The following is a 20,148-nucleotide window of genomic DNA, read 5'->3' as shown; positions in this document are numbered from 1 at the left end:
ATTAGTTCTTTTTGGGAGCAATGGGCTGACATTTCTGAAAGTTCATGGATTCAAGGCACATGAAACAGAACTTCCCCAGCTAAGTTTCTTGGTTACCAGTTAACCTACAGATTCATAAAAGAGTTCAACTGCAGAGCCACCCAGCTGAGTCAAACCTAAATTAACTGACCCTCAGAGAGTTCTAATAATAAAGGATTGTTGTTTTAAATCATTGAGCTTATGTTGGTTTTTCATGTAGCAAAACTACCTGATCCACCAATTTATAATTGTCAGACAATAAATACTAACATCAAACAGTTCTAATGTAGGTAAGAAGATATTATAAATGGAAAGTTATAAATGTAGATTTATGGTACTTTTTCTAAGTTACCAAAGTCAAGAGAGGCTTTAGCACAGAAAAACAAGCTTAGTAGAGGACACTTAAATGAGGATCCAGCTATAACACAAAGGGGTAAGCAAAAATAAAAGACCAATCCAAAAAGGCAGATTTAGAGTAATAGAGGAAATTTTCAAAGAAGTCAGAACTCAATAGCAATGTGTTAAGAAATACAACCTATTCCATGCTCAACATCTGACAAGATAAGATATATTAGGTTACTAGTAGAGGAAGTAAATAGAAATGCTATTTAATAGGAATTCTAAAATGTTCTGGTAGGTGAAGCCCAGCATTAGAAAAACAGAGATAATAAATATATTGTACACACAATGCCAACTACCAGCAGGAGGCTAATGAGGAGAAAAGGTACGGAATTTGTTTCTTTTTCATTAAAGGCAGTATTCTCTCACTCCCACTCTCCTCTCTTTCTTTCTCCCTCTCTCTTTCAATATAGTGAGAAAGTTGCTTTCTGCAAAGGAAAAATAAACAGAAATTGATTCAGTTTAATATATTCTCTATGAACTTACCCGTTGCACATTCTGAGCACTCTGATATCAGTACATTAGGCTGTGTATATATGGAAAAATATACATGAATTCCTCAAAAATGTTATTGTGAATTTGGAAGAAAGGTATCACATAAGGGAATTACCAGAGCTTGAAATTTGAGATGTAAAAAATGATTACAACAAAGGTTCTTTTGAAGCAAACTACTGCATGGAGATGGATAATCACGATAAAAAGAGAAGAATGTAATTAAAATGGTATGTGTAGAATGTTACAGGGAGAAGAAAAGTGGCACTTGTCCTTAGATAAGAGGGTGACTCAAAGATGACTTCCTGGAAGAGGAGTTGCCATTTCTCTTGCTAGAGTTTAAATTCTGAGACAGAAGCATTGAGAGATAAGTCTGGAAAGATAGGCAGAGACCAGGACTTGGAGGCCATGCATAACATGTTAAGAGCGTAGACATTTTACTGTACCTTAGGTTACTGGGGGTGTTTGGGATTGAGTCACATACCCCTAAGAAAAGCATGCTCATATTCTTAGCTCTGGTCCTGTGGTTGTGAAGCCATTTATAAATGGGGCCTTTGAAGGTATCATGAGTTAAGATGTGCCCACACTGAATGAGGCTGGGTTTTAATCCAATATGCCTGAAGTCCTTATAAGCAAAGGAAATTAGACGCAAAAAGAGAAGCCATGGGGAGCAGCCAGAAGCTGGAAGTCAATGGCATGCAGAAGAGAAAGGAAAAGAGGCCACCTATGTGCATTGCCATGTGACTGAAAAGCCGAGAACCCCAAGAGATTGACAGGTAGGCAGAAGATACCATGAATGAAGCAAGCCTTCTAGCCTCGGAAACCATTAATCAATAAATTCCTGTTGTTAAGCCAAACCATTGTATGGTTTTAGCAGAAGGGAACTAAGATAGTTTTTGGTACTAGAAAGTGGAATGCTGCTATTCCAAATGTGGAAACAGCTTTGGAATCATTAATAGGTAGAAGCTGGAAGAAATGGGAGGTACTTGATAGAAAATGCCTAGATTGCTTTGAGGAGACTGTTCATCATTAATATAATGATATTAAGAATTATGTGGTGGCGGACTTGGTCCAGTGGTTAGGGCTTCCGTCTACCACATGGGAGGTCCACAGTTCAAACCCCAGGCCTCCTTGACCCGTGTGGAGCTGGCCCATGCGCAGTGCTGATGCGCACAAGGAGTGCCGTGCCATGCAGGGGTGTCCCCGCGTAGGGGGGCCCCACGTGCAAGGAGTGCGCCCCGTAAGGAGAGCTGCCCAGCGCGAAAGAAAGTGCAGCCTGCTCAGGAATGGCGCTGCACACATGGAAAGCTGACATAACAAGATGATGCAACAAAAAGAAACACAGATTCCTGTGCCTCTGACAACAACAGAAGTGGACAAAGAAGACGCAGCAAATAAACACAGAGAACAGACAACCGGGGTGGGTGGAGAAGGGGAGAGAAATAAATAAATAAATAGATCTTTTTTAAAAATAAACCGGCTTTGTCGTTTAAAAAAAAAAAGAATTTTGTATGTTAAATGAGACCTTAGAGGGTAGTGATGAATGTATTATTGGAAATTGGAACAAAAGTGATCCTTGTTATAAAGTGGCAGAGAAATTGACAAAATTGTGTCCTGATGTCAGATTGAAAGTTGAGTTTGTAAGCAGTGAACTTGTACAGTAACATGAGCAGACTTCCAAAATAATTGTAGAAGGCACAACCTGGCTTCTCCTTGCAGCTTGTAGTAAAATACAAGAGGAAAGAGATTAACTGAGGATTGAACTGTTAAGCACAAAGAAACCAACAAATGATGATTTGGAAAATTCTCAACCTATCCAAATAGTATATTCTGAGACTAGGGTCAGAGTGGATCTATCAGGGATCTCCTTGAGCTTTCAGTAAGTAATCTCCAGAGGACAGTGTTCCATGTGAAGGTTTAACCAAATAACCCTTTACCTAAGAGGGTGCAGCTGAATATTGATCCAATCAGTCATTTCAGTGGAAGTCAAACTGGAAATGCAGTTATCCAAGAAGAAATTTCGAAAAGTTCATTTCCTGATGATTTAGACTACCTGGAACTGCATGCAAAGCCAAAAAAAAAAATTGCAGAATTTGTAGATACAGAACCATTCCCAGCCTAGACAGAAAGGGACAAATTGAAGGAAGAATGATTTCAAGGGCAGAACTATGGAAGCAAATGTCTGGACCCAAAAGATTTCCTTGTGCCAAGAGAATGGGCCCACCCATGTGAGTGGAAAGGGCAGTTCTGCCCTTGTGCTTGGAGGGGGCAGGACATCTGCTGTGGCACTTGGAGGGGATGGGACTTCCATCCAACTGTTCAGGAAAATGCTGCCACTCCCATGATCAAAGATGTTGAGGTCTGTGCCCAGGCATTCACGGATGGCTGGCCACTATTACAGTGCTCAGAGAAGGTTGGGCCTTCACTTGGGGCTGCCACTACATTAGGCCTAGAGGACGAAGCATCAAGCCACAGATGTCTGAAAGATCTGGCGATTTAATGGAATTTTCCCTGAAGGAGTTTTGGTATTTTAGGAATCAGTGGCCAGCCTGTTTTCCTTCTAATTTGTCTCTTCTGGAAGGGGAAGATTTATCTTATGTCTGTTCCACAGTAGTCTATTGAAAGAAAATAATTTGTTTTCTAGATTTTATAGATCCACAGATAAAGAGGAATTTTGTCCCAGGACAGACCACAACCCTAACTGATTTTGGTGAGAATTCGTATGGCCATTGTTCTAATATGGCTCAAGGCTTTTCAGATGTTGCAAAGGGATAAATGTGTTTTGCCTGAAGAAATAATAGATTTGGGGGGGGGTCTGGAGGGCTGACTGTTGGGGATTGAATCATGTCCCCCATAAAAGTCATGGCCAAATAACAACCCCTGGTACTATGGGTTATGAACCCATTTGGAAAAAGGACCTTTGAAGATGTTATTAGTTAAGATGTGCCCAAACTTAAGAGTTGGCCTTAATCCATTATGGCTGAAGTCCTTATAAGCAAATGATATTGGACACAGAACAGAAGCCAGGTGATGAGAAAGAAACCAGAAAGCAACAGAATGGGAGGAGAAAGAGTTCGTTGCCATGTGTATTGCCACGTGACAGAAAAGTCAAGGCCCAAGGATTGCTGGCAGCTAGCTCCAGAACACTAGTCTTTGGGGAAATAAGCATCACCCTGCTGAAGACTCAACTTTGGACTTCTCTTTGCCTCAAAATCATGAGCCAATAAATTCTCATTAAGCCAATACATTATATGGTATTGTTTTAGCAACCAGAATACTAAAGTAAGAGGTCATTACAAAATTTTAGCTGTATGTGTTAGGGGGAGTGCTTGAGAATGTAGGAAGGTTAAATATTAGGAAACTTTTTATTTTAGATATATTACTTAAGGAGGGCAGATAAAAATTATTTAATATTTCCTGTTTAGTAATGCTTAGGGATCTATCAGAATTAAGACAAAATACTCTTTTCTAACATTAGGGCTGTAAAATATACTTATTGAACTTGAACAAATTTTGTGAGTGAACTACTACACTAAAAAAAGAGAAAGAAACCTATAACAGGAGAAAGTTCTGCTTAAATTGTGATGTGTTTGGAGAGGTATATGAACATTCTGGAAATTTTCACTCTAGAGACTAATTAAAAATATCGTTGACGATATGTTGCCAGTGAACACACCACTCTAATTAAAAAGACTTACCACAGCTACAGTTTAGAGAAAGGAGGGGATAAAAGGGAGATTCTGTACCACAGAAAATAGATTTTTTAAAGATGAACATTTTCATTTAATAAGTATTCATAGATTTTTTTTTAATTCCCCAAGAAAATCATTTCACAAAAGGAAAGGTTAAGTTTTTAAACCAAGATAAAACAGTTTTGGAAGTGTTCATCAATATAAAATGTAATTTTACATTTTTACAGAAATAAAAAATGCTGCTTTATTGTTATGGTTCTTTACCCCATTGTATATTCATCCTGATCAAAATTTACCTTTATTAATTTTGTTTCCTTCGATGAAGTCTAGATATAAGTAATCTACATTTTTTAAAACATTATTCTACTAATGTATGTATAACCTAAAACTTCCCCTTTTAATGAAATTCAAATATATAATTCAGTAATGTTAATCACATTCACAATGTTGTGCTAGCTACCATCACCACCTTCCATTACCAAAAGTGTTGCATCATTCCAAACATAAATTCTGTGCCAATGATGCATTAACTCCCTATTCCCTACCCAAACGCTATATGAGTTTGCTTATTCTAATTATTTCGTAACAATAAGACCCTGCAATATTTATCCTATTGTGTCGGACATATTTCAGTAAACATTTTGTCTTCAGGGTTCATCCATGTTGTCGCATGTATCAGGACTTCATTCCTTTTTATGTCTCAATAATATTCCATTGTATACATATACCACATTTTCTTTATCCATTCATCTTTTAATGGAACTTTGGTTGGGTACATCTTTTGGCAGTTGTGACTATTGCCATTATGACCATCAATGTGAAAATATCTGTTTGAGTACCTGCTTTCAATTATTTGGTATATCTACCACAGAGTTGGATTGCCAGGTCATATGGTAATTCTTTAATTAACTTTCTGAGAAACCGCCAAACTGTTTTACACAACAGCTGCACTGTTTTACATTCCCACCAACAATGAATGAGTGTTTCTATTTCTCCACATCCTCTCCAACACGTTATTTTCCCATTTTTGAACAGTAGCCATTCTAGTGCATGTAAAATGGTATCTCATTATGGTTTTGATTTGCATTTCCTTTATATCAAATGATGTGGAGCATCTCTTCATGAGCTTATTAGCATTTTTTTGTATATTCTTTGGGGAAATGTCTATTCAAGCCTTTGATCATTTTTTAAGTGGGTTGTTTGATTGTTTTGTTGTTGAGTTGTAAGATTTCCTAATATAATCTGGATCTTAAACCTTCATCAGAAATATGGTTTCCAAATAGTTTCTTCCATTCTGTAAGTTGTCTTTTAACTTTTGTGAAGTCCTTTGATGTGCAAAAGTTTGATTTTGATGATGTCTCATTTATCTAATTTTTTCTTTGTTGCTCGTGCTTTCGGAGTATATTCTAAGAAACCATCAACTAACACAAGGTCCTGAAGATTTTTCCCAATGTTTTCTTCTAGGAGTTTCCTAATTTTGATTCTTATATTTAGGCCTTTGACCCATTTTTAGTTCATATTTGTATATGTTATAAGGTAGGGATAAACCTTCATTCTGTTGCGTAAGGACATCTAGTTTTCCAAGCACTGTTTATTGAAGGGACTATTCCCTTGAGTCGACTTGACACCCTGGACAAAAATCAATTGGTCATAGATATGAGGATTTATTTCTGAGCTCTTAATTCCATTCCACTAATCTATATAACGGTCCTTGTGCCAGTGCCATTCTGTTTTAATTACTGTGGATTTTGAATAAGTTTTACAATCAGGAAGTTTGAATCCTCCAACTTCATTCAACTTTTGCAAAATGGTTTTTGTTATTCTGGCCCTCTTAATTTTGTGTATAAATTGGATGATTTGGTATGTTGTGATTTCGTTTTCATTTTCCTCAGGATATGTCCTAATTTCATTGTGATTTCTTCTTTGACCTACAGGTTGTTTAATAATGTGTTGCTTAATTTCCACACACTTGTGAATTTTCCAGTTCTCCCTGTTATTGATATCTAGCTTCATTCCATTATGGTCAGAAAAGATACTTTGCATAATATCAATATTTTAAAATTAATTAAGACTGTTCTGTGAGCTAACATATGGTCTATCCTAGAAGATGGCCCATATGCATTAAAGAAGAATGTGTTTTCTGCCACTGTTGGCTGAAGTGTTTCATATATGTCTTTTAGGTCTAGTTGGTTTATAACATAATTCAAGTTTTCTATTTCCTTATTGATCTTCCATCTCTATGCTTCATACATGATTAAAAGTGATGTATTGAAGTCTCCTACTATTAATGTAGAATGGTCTATTATTCCCTTCAAATCTGTCAATATTTTTTTCATATATTTTTGGGATCTTCTGTTATGTGCATATGTATTTATAATTGTTCTCTCTTCTTGTTGAAATGACCCCATCATCAGATTATAGCAACCTTCGTTCTCCTTCACAACAGTTTTTGACTTAAAGTTTATTTTATCTGATATTAGTATAGTTACTTCTGCTCTTTTTTCTGGTTACTATTTGCATGGTACTTTTTTCCATCCTTTCACTTTCAATCACTTGTGTCTTCGAAGTTAAAGCAAGTGTCATATAAGCAACATATAGTTAGGCCATGCTTTTTTTTTAATCCATTTTGCCAATCTCTGCTTTTTGACTTAAAATTTTAAACCATTTACATATAAAGTAACTACTGATGATGCAAGACTTTCCTCTGCCATTTTGTTATTTGGTCTTTAAAAGTCATAGCTTTTGTTCCTCAATTCTTCCATTAATATTTGTTTACATTTATTTGATTTTTGTAGTGTACCATTTTGAGTACCTTCTCATTTCCTTCTGTACACTTTTTTCAGATACATTATTTGTGGTTCCCCAAGAAGTTATATTTAGCTTCCTAAACCTGTAACAATCATGTTTGATTTGATACCAACTTAACTTCAAAAGCATACCCCTACACCCTATATCCCCCCACTTTTTTAGTTTTACATATTACAAAAAATATATTTGTATATTTTATGTCCAACACCATATATTTATTATCACTTTTAATGCATTTGCATTTTAGTATTTGTCGGAAGTGAAAAGTGGAGTTACATAATGAAAAACACAATACAATAGTATTGGCATTTATAAGCATCCATATGGTTACATTTACTGGAGGTCTTTATTTGTTTCTGCTACTTCAGCCTACTGTCTAGTGTCATTTCCTTTTAGTCTGAAAAACTTGCTTTAGCATTCTTGTTGGGCAAGTCTAGTGGTGAATATTTTGCTCACGTTTGTTTGTCTAGGATGTCTTAATCTCTTCCTCATTTTTAGAAAACCATCTTGCCAGATATAAAACTCTTGGTTGGTATTTAATTCCTTACCTGCTAAAACGAATACCATATAGTGGGTTGATATAAATAGGAATTTATTGGCTCACAGTTTTGAGGCTAGAAGTCCAAAGGCTAAGCATCAACAAGACAATGCTTTCTTCCCAAAGACTATGGCATTCTGATGCTGGATACCTGTGATCCTTGGTTCTTGACTTTTCTATCACATGACAATGCATGTAGCAGCCTCTCCTGGATTCTCTCTCTGGCTGACTTATACTCTGCCTATAAAGGACTCCAGTAAACTGGATTAAAGTCCAACCTGATTCAGTGGGGCCACACTTTACATGAAGTAATTTCTTGAAGAGATTTTATTTACAATAGGTTCACACTCACCAAAATGCCCAGCAAGACCAAGAACATGTCCAAAATGGAATAAATAATTCAATCTACCAATATGGGCAATTGTTTTCTTTCAGTAATTTAAAAATTTTGGCTCATTCCTTTCTTAACTCCTTGGTTTCTTCTGCGAAATCAACTCTTACTCTTGTTGGGGCTCACTTGTACATAACATGTTCCTTTCATCTGGAAACATTCAGAACTATCCCCTTGTTTTTGACATTGGGCAGTTTGTCTCCTACATGTCTGGGCATTGTTATATTCAAGATTTTCCCTGTTCAGGGTTTGACAGTCTTCTTGCATAATTCTTCTATTATTTCTTTGAATGTTCCTTCTACATCTTTCTCACTTTCTCTTCTGGTACTACTGTAATTCATATATTGGTATATGTGTTTGTCAACTCCAGAAATTCTGTTCTTTTCTAAAATTTTCTGAACATTTATTGAGATTCTCATGTTGTTCTTTCATTATTTTCCTGATATTCTTTAGTTATTCCTCCACATTTTCCTTTTTCTCCTTGAGCATACTGAAAATCTTTTAATTAAAAACCTTTGTCCTGGCGGCAGACTTGGCCCAGTGGTTAGGGGGTCCTTCTACCACATGGGAGGTCCGCAGTTCAAACCCCAGGCCTCCTTGACCCGTGTGGAGCTGGCCCATGCATAGTGCTGATGCGTGCAAGGAGTGCCCTGCCACGCAGGGGTGTCTCCACGTAGGGGAGCCCCACGAGCAAGGAGCGCACCCCGTAAGGAGAGCCACCCAGTGCGAAAGAAAGTGCAGCCTGCCCAGGAATGGTGCCACACACACGGAGAACTGACACAACAAGATGACACAACAAAAAGAAACACAGATTACCATGCCGCTGACAAGAACAGAAGCAGACAAAGAAGACACAGCAAATAGACACGGAGAACAGACAATCAGGGTGGGGGGGGTGGGGGGAGGGAGATAAATAAATAAATAAATAAATCTTTTTTAAAAAAAAAACAAAAAACCTTTGTCCAGTATACACAAATCCTGTACTTCTTCACTAATGGTTTCTGAATGTTTATTATGTTCCTTCGGATCGGCCATTTCTTGATTTTTGTTTATCATTTGATATATTATTTCATAATGTGTTTTTAATATTTCAATGTCTCTCTGAAATATCTGTTCCTGTATTTTGCATATAATCTGTGATATGACAGAGATTACCTTAAGTATCATGAGCTAACAAAAACAAACCAACTAGGGAAGCAGATGTGGCTCAAGTGATTATATGCTTGCCTACCTAATGGGAGGTCCTGGGTTCTGTTCCAAGTGCCTCCTAAAGAAGATGAGAAGTACAGACAGAGAGCTAACATGATGGGCTGGTGTGGCAAGCTGACACAACAAGATGACACAGTGAGATAATGCAATGAGGAGACACAATGAGGAAAGTTTTTAAATAGAAGCCATTCTCATGGGTGTGGAATGGTATCTCATTGTAGTTTTTATTTGCACTAATCACCTGCTTTTGAAAGTTTTTTTTAGGATTTATTGATTTATTTCTAACTGCCACTCTCCTCATTGTCTGCTTTCTGCGCCCATGCACTTTGTGTTCTTCTGTGTCTGCTTGTCTTCTCTTTAGGTGGCACTGGAAACAGATATTGGGACCTTCCAGTATGAAGAGTGGTGCTCAATTTCTTGTGCCACTTCAGCTCCTGGGTCTGCTGTACCTCTTCTTGTCTCTCCTCTGTGTCTCTTTTTGTTGCATCATCTGGCTATGCCAGTTTTCTGGTCCAGCCAGCTCACCACATAGGCCAGCACTCTGCACAGGCCTGCTTACCGTCACCAGGAGGCCCGGAAATCGAACCTTGGACCACTTATATGGTAGATGGGAGCCTAATTCCTTGAGCCACATCTGCTTCCCTGAAAATTATTTTTAAACACACTGTTTTAGTTTACTAAAAGCTGCTGAAAACAATATACCAGAAATAGGTTGGCTTTTACAATGGGGATTTATTAACTTGCAAGCTTATGGTTCTGAGGCCATGAAAATGTCCATATCAAGGCTTCATCAAGTGATGCTTTTCTTCCCTGAAGACTGGCACAGGAAGGCAGCTTCTGGTCTTTCCCTTCTCTTCTGGGTTTCATTGCTTCAGTTTCTGGCTTCCTCTCTTCCAGATTCCAATGATTTCAGCTCCTTCTTCTTGTGTCTTTCTCTCCCTGCCCCTGTAAGGATTTCTCTGTGTTTCTGTGAGTTTCTCTCTCTGTCTCTTTCTCAGTATCCATCCACTTACACAGGACTCCAGTAAGAGTATTAATACCCATGCTAAGTTATGCCCTAGTGAAGTAATGTAATTGAAAGTCCTCACCTATAATAGATTTACACCCATAGGAAAGGATCAGCTCTAAGGACATGATTTTCTGGGGTCAAAAAAGCCTGAAATTGCCACACACACCAAGAAGATCCATAAAGTTTTAAATTGTAAGTTTTTAAGATGATGATCAGCTTTATGGATTTTATTCTGTTCAGTTTAGATTCATTATACTGTTGATTCAACCACTTTTCATAGATACGTCTCAGTTTTATGTACATGGATCTAGTTATTTAGTAATGAATGCATTTTTTCAACGTAACTGCTCTATTTTACATATTTACTTTAAGAAATTAAATGAGTAGGATGGAAAATGAAAAGCATTTAAAAATAGAAATGTATGATCTGAACATATTGCAAATGCCACTTACTTTAAAACTTGTGAAGCTTTATTTTTATTTTATTTGAAAATCTATAAAAATCCAATGATCAATAAATGTAAAATGGAAATATTTGCAACCTAATACTCAGAATTATATATCCATCTAAGCATGCATAGCTTTCAATACATTTGGTTTGGGTAGATTATTAAATGGCATGCATCAAATTAGTTTTGTTATTTTGTACTATTTTTATGTTAGCATATTTTTCTAAAAAAATTATTCCCATCATGATTGAATGAATCTTTTCAAATCAGCATATGTTGCAATAAAATGTGATATTCCTTTCTGAACAATGTGATTTGTATTTAATATTTCTTGGTACTCAGATTAAAAAATTAGACTGAGAATAAGAAGATTCATTTTGTAAATTTATTTATTTTTTCTCCCTTGTGTGCTAAGAAAGATGGGGAATTTGTAGGTAATGCTATGATGAGCTAAATAGTGTCAGCCACATAGTAAGTGATAAAAACAAGTTTGTTATTATTACCACTGCTTAGGTAACTGAGTTGATTTTTTAAAAATTTATTTTCCCTCTCCTTGAGGCTTGCTTGTTGTCTGCTCTCTGTGTCCATTTGCTGTACATTCTTCTGTGTCTGCTTGTCTCCCTTTTGTTGCATCATCTTGCTGCACCAGCTCTCCGGAAGCACAGGCCATCAGCTCTCCATGGGCATGGGCCATCCAGTCGTCCGCAGGCCAGCCTGCCTTCCATATGGAAGACAGGAGCCCAATCAATTGAGCCACAGCCGCTTACCTGAATTGATTTTTATTTCTTTCCTTTTTCAAATGCAAAATGCTCTATTAAATGCTTGTGATTTAAACTTTGTGGTAAACACTGAGATACACCTCTCAGATCCTCCTTCAAGAAAAAAACTTGTTGCTCAGCTGTAAAGATTGTGGTACATTGACAGCCTCCAACTTTTAGCTTCTTCAGGGTCCACCTCAGATTTTGAGCCAATAATATGCTCTTCTGTATTAGCTAGCTAACTACTGAGCAAGGCGGTGGTGCTGAAGCCCAACAATCTGCCCAATGAGTATCTCCTTACCAAGGAGTCTTTGCTTCAGATCTTTCAAGAGCATTCAGAAACGTTATCAGGTTTGAATTATGTACTGACAACTCCTCCTATTCAATCCTGCATCCTCCATTTTCTCCAATGAACATTTTCACACTTAACTTCATCTCAGTAGCTACTTCTAGAGAACCCAACCTGCAACAAGTATCTTATTTCATTTTGCATATATCTGATAAAACATGGACAACATGAGTTTTAAGATAGTTGATCTTGCAAAGTATAAAATTTAAAATATAGAATGGAGATGAACATATCAAATATATATTTGTGGGACCTCTAAAACTACATATAATTTGCAAAAAAAATTGAAAACACAATTCTCATTCAAATGTAAACTGAACATGAGCACATTACAAATTTATTCAACTCATTAAAGAGTCAATTGGCAGGATGATAATTCTGGTTTGAAGAACATTTGAGGAACTATGTATTTATCAACACTGAAGAAACACTTTGGAATATGATTGTTTGATGAAATACAAAACTAGTTAATGTCCTTCAGGACAACAAAATCATAGCTTCTGAAGTTGTTTCTACCAGACAGTTTGAATCTCTACCAATTAAAAATATTTAATTTCTTGAAGATTATGCCCAAACAATAGAAATTAGTATGTCAAAAAGGGACATTTCCTTAGAGAATTAAATGATACCTGGGAGTTATTAAAGAGACACATACCCATTCTTTTCTGTTATTGCCAAGGTTTTTGAAAAAAAAATTTCATGATACATCTATGCAATATATTATGTCTTCTGCCATTTATTTGTCCTTGGATTATAGACAAGCCCTTGATCCATCTGGAAGTTAAATACTATTTGTATGGTATTAAATCCCATTCATCAGTCAACTCACTTGGTATGGTTTATAACACTTCTACTCCATTGAATCTGCTCTGGATAGTCACCAATATCCTCCTTGTTGCCAACATTTAATGGATTCTCCTCTGTTCTCTGTTCTGATATTAATCTATCTCTCAGCTGACACTTCCACAATTCACAACTTCCTCATTTTTTTTTTGGTCACCACATCTACATGTATGCCATTAATCGTGCCTTACTATACATCATTTTTACCTCCTCTAATCCAAACTCTAAATACTGAAATAATTCTACAGGGCATTCTATCATATCTTCTCTCTAACTTCTCTCTCAACCTAAGTTATCTTTTCCAAACCAATACTTTAAATACCATCTGCATTCTTATGATCTAAAATTTTTACCATGTACTGGCTTCTCTCTTGAGTTCCAGATCAACATCAAATGACCTAGTGGATGTGTCAATTGAATGCTTAAAATGCCTCTCAAAGAATGTTGAAAACAGAGCTTGTGATACACACTCCCAAAATATTCCTCTCTCATTTTTCACAATCATGATAAATGGAACAAAAATCAAGAGACAACCCACCTCAAGAGACAAAAATATCAAACAAACAAATACACCAAAAAAAATCACTATTATCCTTATTCATCCTCATTTCTTACCCCTTGCATCTTACATCAATTCATCTGAAAGTCCCATGAATTTTATTTCCAAAACCACCTTACGTGTCCTGGCTACCATAATCTAACACTTAGACTACACTTGCTCCAATTCCATTAATTCTCCATGAAGCAAACATAGTAATATCTTAAAACAAATATCTGATATGACACTCCCTTAATTAAGCCCTTAGTGCCTTCTCATTTAACTCAGTCTGAAATTGTAAATATTTCATAATTTAACTATGTAATCTGATTCCAGCCTACGTCCCCAAATGCAACTCACATCATTATCCCTTGGTTTGATATACCTCAAGCTCTTTGCTCATAATAATTTCTTCATTGTGGAAAGCCATTTTCCATTTCAGGATGATTGTACTTAACTCTTCCCTCTGCCTGAAATACTGTTCATCCAGCACTATGAATAGGTTGCTCATTCTTATTCAAATTTCAGATCACATTGACCTCTATAAATAAGCCTTTTCTGACCATCTTATGTAAATTTGTCCATTCATACTCTAATAAAACAGAAGCTTGTGATGTTTTCTTTTCACTTACTACAATATATAATTTTCTTGTTTGATTTGTGTGCTTTAGTAGATACTTCAAAAATTTTGTCAAACTTTACTTTTACCTTGTCCACATACTCCATAGTCAGATCTGAGCTTAGTCTACCAGTTTGCTATTAAGACTTCACCCATGCATGGGTTATCTGAGAGACTCCAACTACCTTATCAGCTCAAAGAACAATGCCCTGGTAATGTCCTAGCATGAAAACATTGCACCACTTCACACCCAGCCCTTAGAGCTGAAATAATATCTTTCTAGCCATTGGAGATTTCAGGAGGCCTCGTTGACAGAGGATGCTGCTCCAATGGAAGAGGAAAGTCTTGCAGGAGAATGGGAAGGTCCCAGATGATTATAAAAGAAAGATATTTTTGTGGTATTTTGTGCGACAGGATGGCAGGATGAATGAAGCTGGAGGAACACATCCTACATGTCTAATGTGTGGAGGGCAGCTAGAGAGTAGAGAGATGGATGTGTTAGCAAAGACAACCATTCTCAAACACCACTTTGTATGGTGTTTTGGTTTGGTTTTTTTTTTTGGGAACTGCGTTTTAGAACAACTATTTAATTCAGTGCCAAATGCCCAGATATCTACAATGACAAGCCTTATGACTGCCATACAAACAGGATCACTTAAATTCTGAAGTTGAACTTCACACCCTGCAGTACAAGTGTTATAATTATAGAGGAAAATATTGTCATGCCTAAATAATGACTATTTTTCCTTGTAATGCTTTTGTTTTAATTGTCACATTTCTCTTAATATCAAAGATATTTGGTGCTTTAGCGAGCATAAAATGGCAAAACTGGAAAAAAAATCAACTACAGAACACTGTTACTTCCTTTGTGAGTGTGGCACAGACTGTGTTAACCAATACCAGCTTCTCCCAGTCTTCCAGGGCATATAGCTAGACTATAATTCCCAACTGCTTGCAACTAGGCACGACCATGGGTTTCATTCTCCCAAAAGAATGAGAGCAGAAATGATGTGCCACTTCAAGACCAAGACATTGAAGGGAATCTCTGCCTTCTTCATCTTCTTTATTCCCCCAGATATACTTTCAGTACAGGATTCCTGAGTCACCTGATCATAAACACCTGTGCTGGGCTGTTGGGTGAATGAACATTAAATTGTTATTTTGTTAAATGACTGGTTTTTTGTTTGTTTGCTTGTTTTTTGTGTGTTTTTATAACAGTTATACTACCCTGGAAATGTAGTGTGGATGCTATCTTTGTTCTGTGTATGTATTATCAAGAAAGGTCAGATTGAAGGCAAAATGTAAATACTACACTCTGTATTTAAAGAGAAGTTATTTATGTCTTGAAAAACTTTAGATAGAGATGGTGGTGATGAATGCACATCTCTTTGATTATACTGAGAGCCGATAATTGTACACTTTAAATGGATTATATGGTGTGTCAATGTATCTCAGTAAAACTGCTTAAAAGTGCACCTTATATAGAATTCATTAAATTAAGATTATGTATCATTTATTGATATTTCTGTGTATATTGATATCAGCCCTTGATATTAAGATGTAGATTGACCTCAAAAAGATTTCAGGATAATTTGAGTGGGTGTGTCGTCGTGAGTGTACATGTGTGTTAGCATTGGTTTGTGCATTTACCTCATTGATTCATATTTTTACTTTTTTCGACTCAATATTTTCAGTTGAAAACATAGGGAGAGTTAGTTCATTTGGCCCCGATACACTGTCACTACTAAGCAATTATCATTAATTTCCAAAACTTTTATAACCATTCACTAAACTATAATGAGTCACCAAAAGTTATCTTTGTTATCTACAGCAATATTGGTTGGGGGGAAGGAGTAGTGGCCGGGATCTCAACTCAAAACTATTCCAGAGCTTTCTGAGAATTTGGCAATTCAGAATCACAAATTCCCATTCACATCCCAGGGTCTCAATTTCAGTAGTGAATTCCACTGTTAAAAATACTCTATACCAGCACAATGTAAAGCCTATTCAGTAAAGATTTTATTTCAATGTGCTTATTTATATTATTTATATTTTCATCAGGACCTTTTCTTCATTGGGTAAATACTATCCCCCCAAGCCTTCAGGGTCAGATGTGGATATACCCATTTTGCAGCCCATAACCCCTGTGTATCATTGGGAGAAGAGAGATTAAAGGGAGAGATATCCAACCTGGTATTCATGAATATTAATACCACTAATCCTCCCAGTTCCTTTTCGGGTCTGAAGCACGAGAAATGGTTTCCATAGAAACAAAGCTGTTGGTCAGCCTCTTTGTCACTTCTACCCTGCTAAGTGAATCAAGTCAAATGGCATTTGAAGTCACTCTCCTTTTGTAAAAACTACCATTTGGAACATATAATGCAAGAAGAAAATGAACCGTGTCAAAGCCTCAAATGGTTTGTTTACATATTTAAAATCTTCATTAACTGAGACTATATATTTTTTTCAAATGTCAATATGACTTTAAAAAAAAATAAATCACTCAGCCAATTCAAATAATGTAGTTGAATATTTGTGGAGTAAGACCAAAGAGAGAAATGTTTTCGATATTTCTTTTTAACAAAATGTGCCATAGAAATCAGCACCCTGAAAAACAAGATAAAATTTAAATATATATATATGCATGTATGTATATATAGAGAGAGGGTATCACTTAAGTATTAACTTCAGTGTATGCTTGCTAACTGGGAAAAAATAAAGCAAAGGAAGAGGGGCAATGATTTTAAAAGTGTTAGAAAGGTGAATTTTGTATGTAGGACTTCCTGTCCTTTGTAGCTTCAGCTATGGGGATGAGAACTTTTTGTGTTAAGAAAACAAGGTAGCTGGAGGCTGCAGCCTTATCTGTAGGCACCAATATTCTTCAAAGTTACAGATGCCCTTGAATCAAAAGTAAATATTATCTTATCATCTGGTTGAGTGGTTATTGCAGATCACTCCTGAGAGTGGAGTTTGATTTTTTCTCCTAGGTCCCAAATCTGCTACTAACTGACTTTAGATCAACCACTTACATACTCTGGAGTCAGTTTACTGGTTTTTAAGGGGTTGGCCTTGACACTTGGATTATTTTTTAATTTTATTCCATAGTTAACATTCTTGGATCCCAATAGAGGTATAAGAGAAGACAAGAGACAGAGACAGAGAGATGGAGAGACAGAGAGAGACTGACTGACTGAAAGGGGTACTCTCCACTTACTGCCAGAGGCAGCACTAGCTGTTTCTTTAATTTAACTCTTTGCAACCCACAGATAATGAAAGTCCTAATGAAAGTCTCTAAGGAGCCTTTTACTGGCAAAGGAGATCATTAAAAATAGAAACAAAAACAGTGAGAGCAACAGCAGAGATTGAATTCATTTATTTAGCACTTACTCTCTCAAGCACTGTGTCAAGTGCTTTACATGCATTAAAACGTCACCAAAAACAAAAACAAAACAACCCTCTATGGCAAAGGATTTTATTATTCCTATATTACAGAAGACAAAAGTGAAGCTTATATAAGGCAGGCACTTTACTCACAGCAATATTTCTAGTAAGTTTAACAAGTGGGTTCCCCTGGGGAGCAGGTGTAGTTCAGTGGTTGAGCACCTACTTCCCGTGTATGAGGTCTCTGGTACCTCCTTTAAGAATACTTTTTTTTTTAGATTCCCTATTTGTGTTATTCCAGATATTGTCTCTACCATTACACCTGGAGGTACAAACCACTACCACTTGGCCTTGATTCCTGTGAGTGTTTCTCTGTGTGCACACACACGTGAGAGAAAGAGAGAATTTTATACTTCCAGCCTGTACACACTTGCTATCTTCCTGCAATCCTTCTACCCTCTTTTGTGAAACGTTTTGCCTGCTTCACCCCTGATGGCTTTTGAATTGGTGGGTCTTTAACTACAATTTTATGACATTAAGAAACAGGTAAAGGGCAGGAAGAGGGAGAGAAATGTGCAGAGAGAAAAGTACCGAAAAAGTTTAATATTTACTCACAACAGACAGTGGTAAAATTCCTGAAAAGTAGACAGATTACAGTGCAATGCTGAGAGGCATTCAAGGTCTCAGAAACTAGGGGTTTTGGGGGCACAAAAAGATATTACATAAAATATATTGCTGTAATAAAAATCTTTGTGAACAAATTTCTTTAAGGATTTGGATTTAAAAATAAGTATGTTTTATTGGTTTTAATCCTTTTTTCTCCTGATTTATCTTGTGCACTTGGGAAACCCTGTGACTTGTTTCTGTAGTGCTGAATTTTTTTTTTTTTGAGATTTTTTGCTAGGTAAACTATGTCTTCTTAAAGTTTCTTACCAGGTTTTAAAAATTTATTTATTGCTTCAATCTTATTGCATGTTTTTTACCTTCAAACTCCCTGGTTTTCCTTCTGCAAATCTCAGACAAATACTTTTATAACCTCCCTCCAGGCCTTTGCACAAATTGTTAGCCAGGCAGCTGATCAGAACAAAGCCATAACCATGATAGCTGACACCCAGTGAAGAACAGGGCCACGAGACCCAGCCAGGAAGACCCCTGAGGGAAGGCAGCCTGGGCGGGAGCAAAGCCCTAACCACCACAGCTCAAAAGCCCTCCAAGAACCTGGTCATGAGGTCCCAAATCCCGGGCTCAAAAAGCCCAGGATAATTGCAAACAGAAAGTCCTCCACATTAGCTCCCTAAAAGCTAACAGGGGCGCCCCGAGGGGTCTATAATGTGAACAAATAGGAAGGCAGAAAGCCAACTAATAAGACAGCAACTAGCTAAGATCCCTGCTTAACATGTGGGAGGGGAAGGAGGAAAGGCCTTCTTTAAAAAGATGCCAGCCCCAGCCACGCGCCTCTTGACCCTGGAGCTTGCCTGCACTCAAATCTCAAGCCCGTTCTCTTGCATTCTCTTGTTTCTCAATAAACTCTTGACTTGCTTCACTACCCTATGGTGTGTCCTTAAATTCCTTTATGTGACTAACCAAGAACCTAGTAACCCAGCAGCCAACAACATCTTAATGTTAAAGGGCCCATTTTTCAAGTCCTGATACCTCTTGCTAGCTTGGTAAAGTTGCTTCAATTCTCCATCCCATGATCTGTGAAAGCCCCAAACCTGCCTTAAGATTTTTGGAATTCGGAAACTTTCTGAAACAAGTGATCCTAATGGCAACCTCAGTAAGTCACTCACTCACCCCAGTGATCAATCCCCTTTACCATTTTCCAGTGTTTTGCCATTAAACCAGCTTGTCAACACCTTGCTATCCCTTGTTTTGTTGGAATTGAGTTCTACTCTCTCATAGCCATGAATAAAGTCATCCTGGCCTGTTTCTATCTCTTCGTATTTTTTAAAGATTTATTTATTTACTCTTTTTTAAAAAATGTATCCCCTCCCCCCAGTGGTTCTCTCATCTGTCTGCTCATTGTTTGCATGCTTGCCTCCTGGCAGGAGCCACAGGAACCCGAATCCGGAACCTCCCACATTGGAGGCAGATGCTCAACTGGTTGAGCCACATCTGCTTCACCAGTTCTATCTTTGAAGATACCCTGAATCTGCTTTTGTTGTCTGGGTTTAAACACTCAAAAAGATTTTGTGAGGATTAGAAGATGGCTGTGCAGCTACTGGTTAGATGAAAGACTGACATTAGAGAACCTCAAAATAACTGAATATTGCGGATGCTTCTGGGGAAATACCACTGACCAGGAATGCCCCTTCACCTCAGAATAGACTTCGGTGTTTTCAGGAAGCTGTCGGACCCTGGTTTTTTTCCCCAAAGCAACTAAATTCTGGTGGCATGTGAGGATCTTCAGCTTCAAGTTACGGAGTGGCTTTATCAAGTTATAGCTCCAGGGATGATTGAGGGGAAACTAGCACTTGGTTTTTGAACAATATTGGGAAGCCTAGGGGGATTCTTAAACATTTCAAATAAGTTGGGAGGAAAACAGGACTGAGGAGGAAGCAGGATTTCTTTCTAATCTGGGCTCCTAAAGTCTCCAGTGTTGATCTTGTTGGGCTAGGCGAGAGTGTAATTCATACCTATTTTTAAATCAGCACA

Source organism: Dasypus novemcinctus, chromosome X (genome assembly GCF_030445035.2).
Source record: "Dasypus novemcinctus isolate mDasNov1 chromosome X, mDasNov1.1.hap2, whole genome shotgun sequence".
NCBI lineage: Eukaryota > Metazoa > Chordata > Mammalia > Cingulata > Dasypodidae > Dasypus > Dasypus novemcinctus.
The sequence above is the reverse complement of the archived record's forward strand: the minus strand, read 5'-3'. Positions refer to the sequence as shown.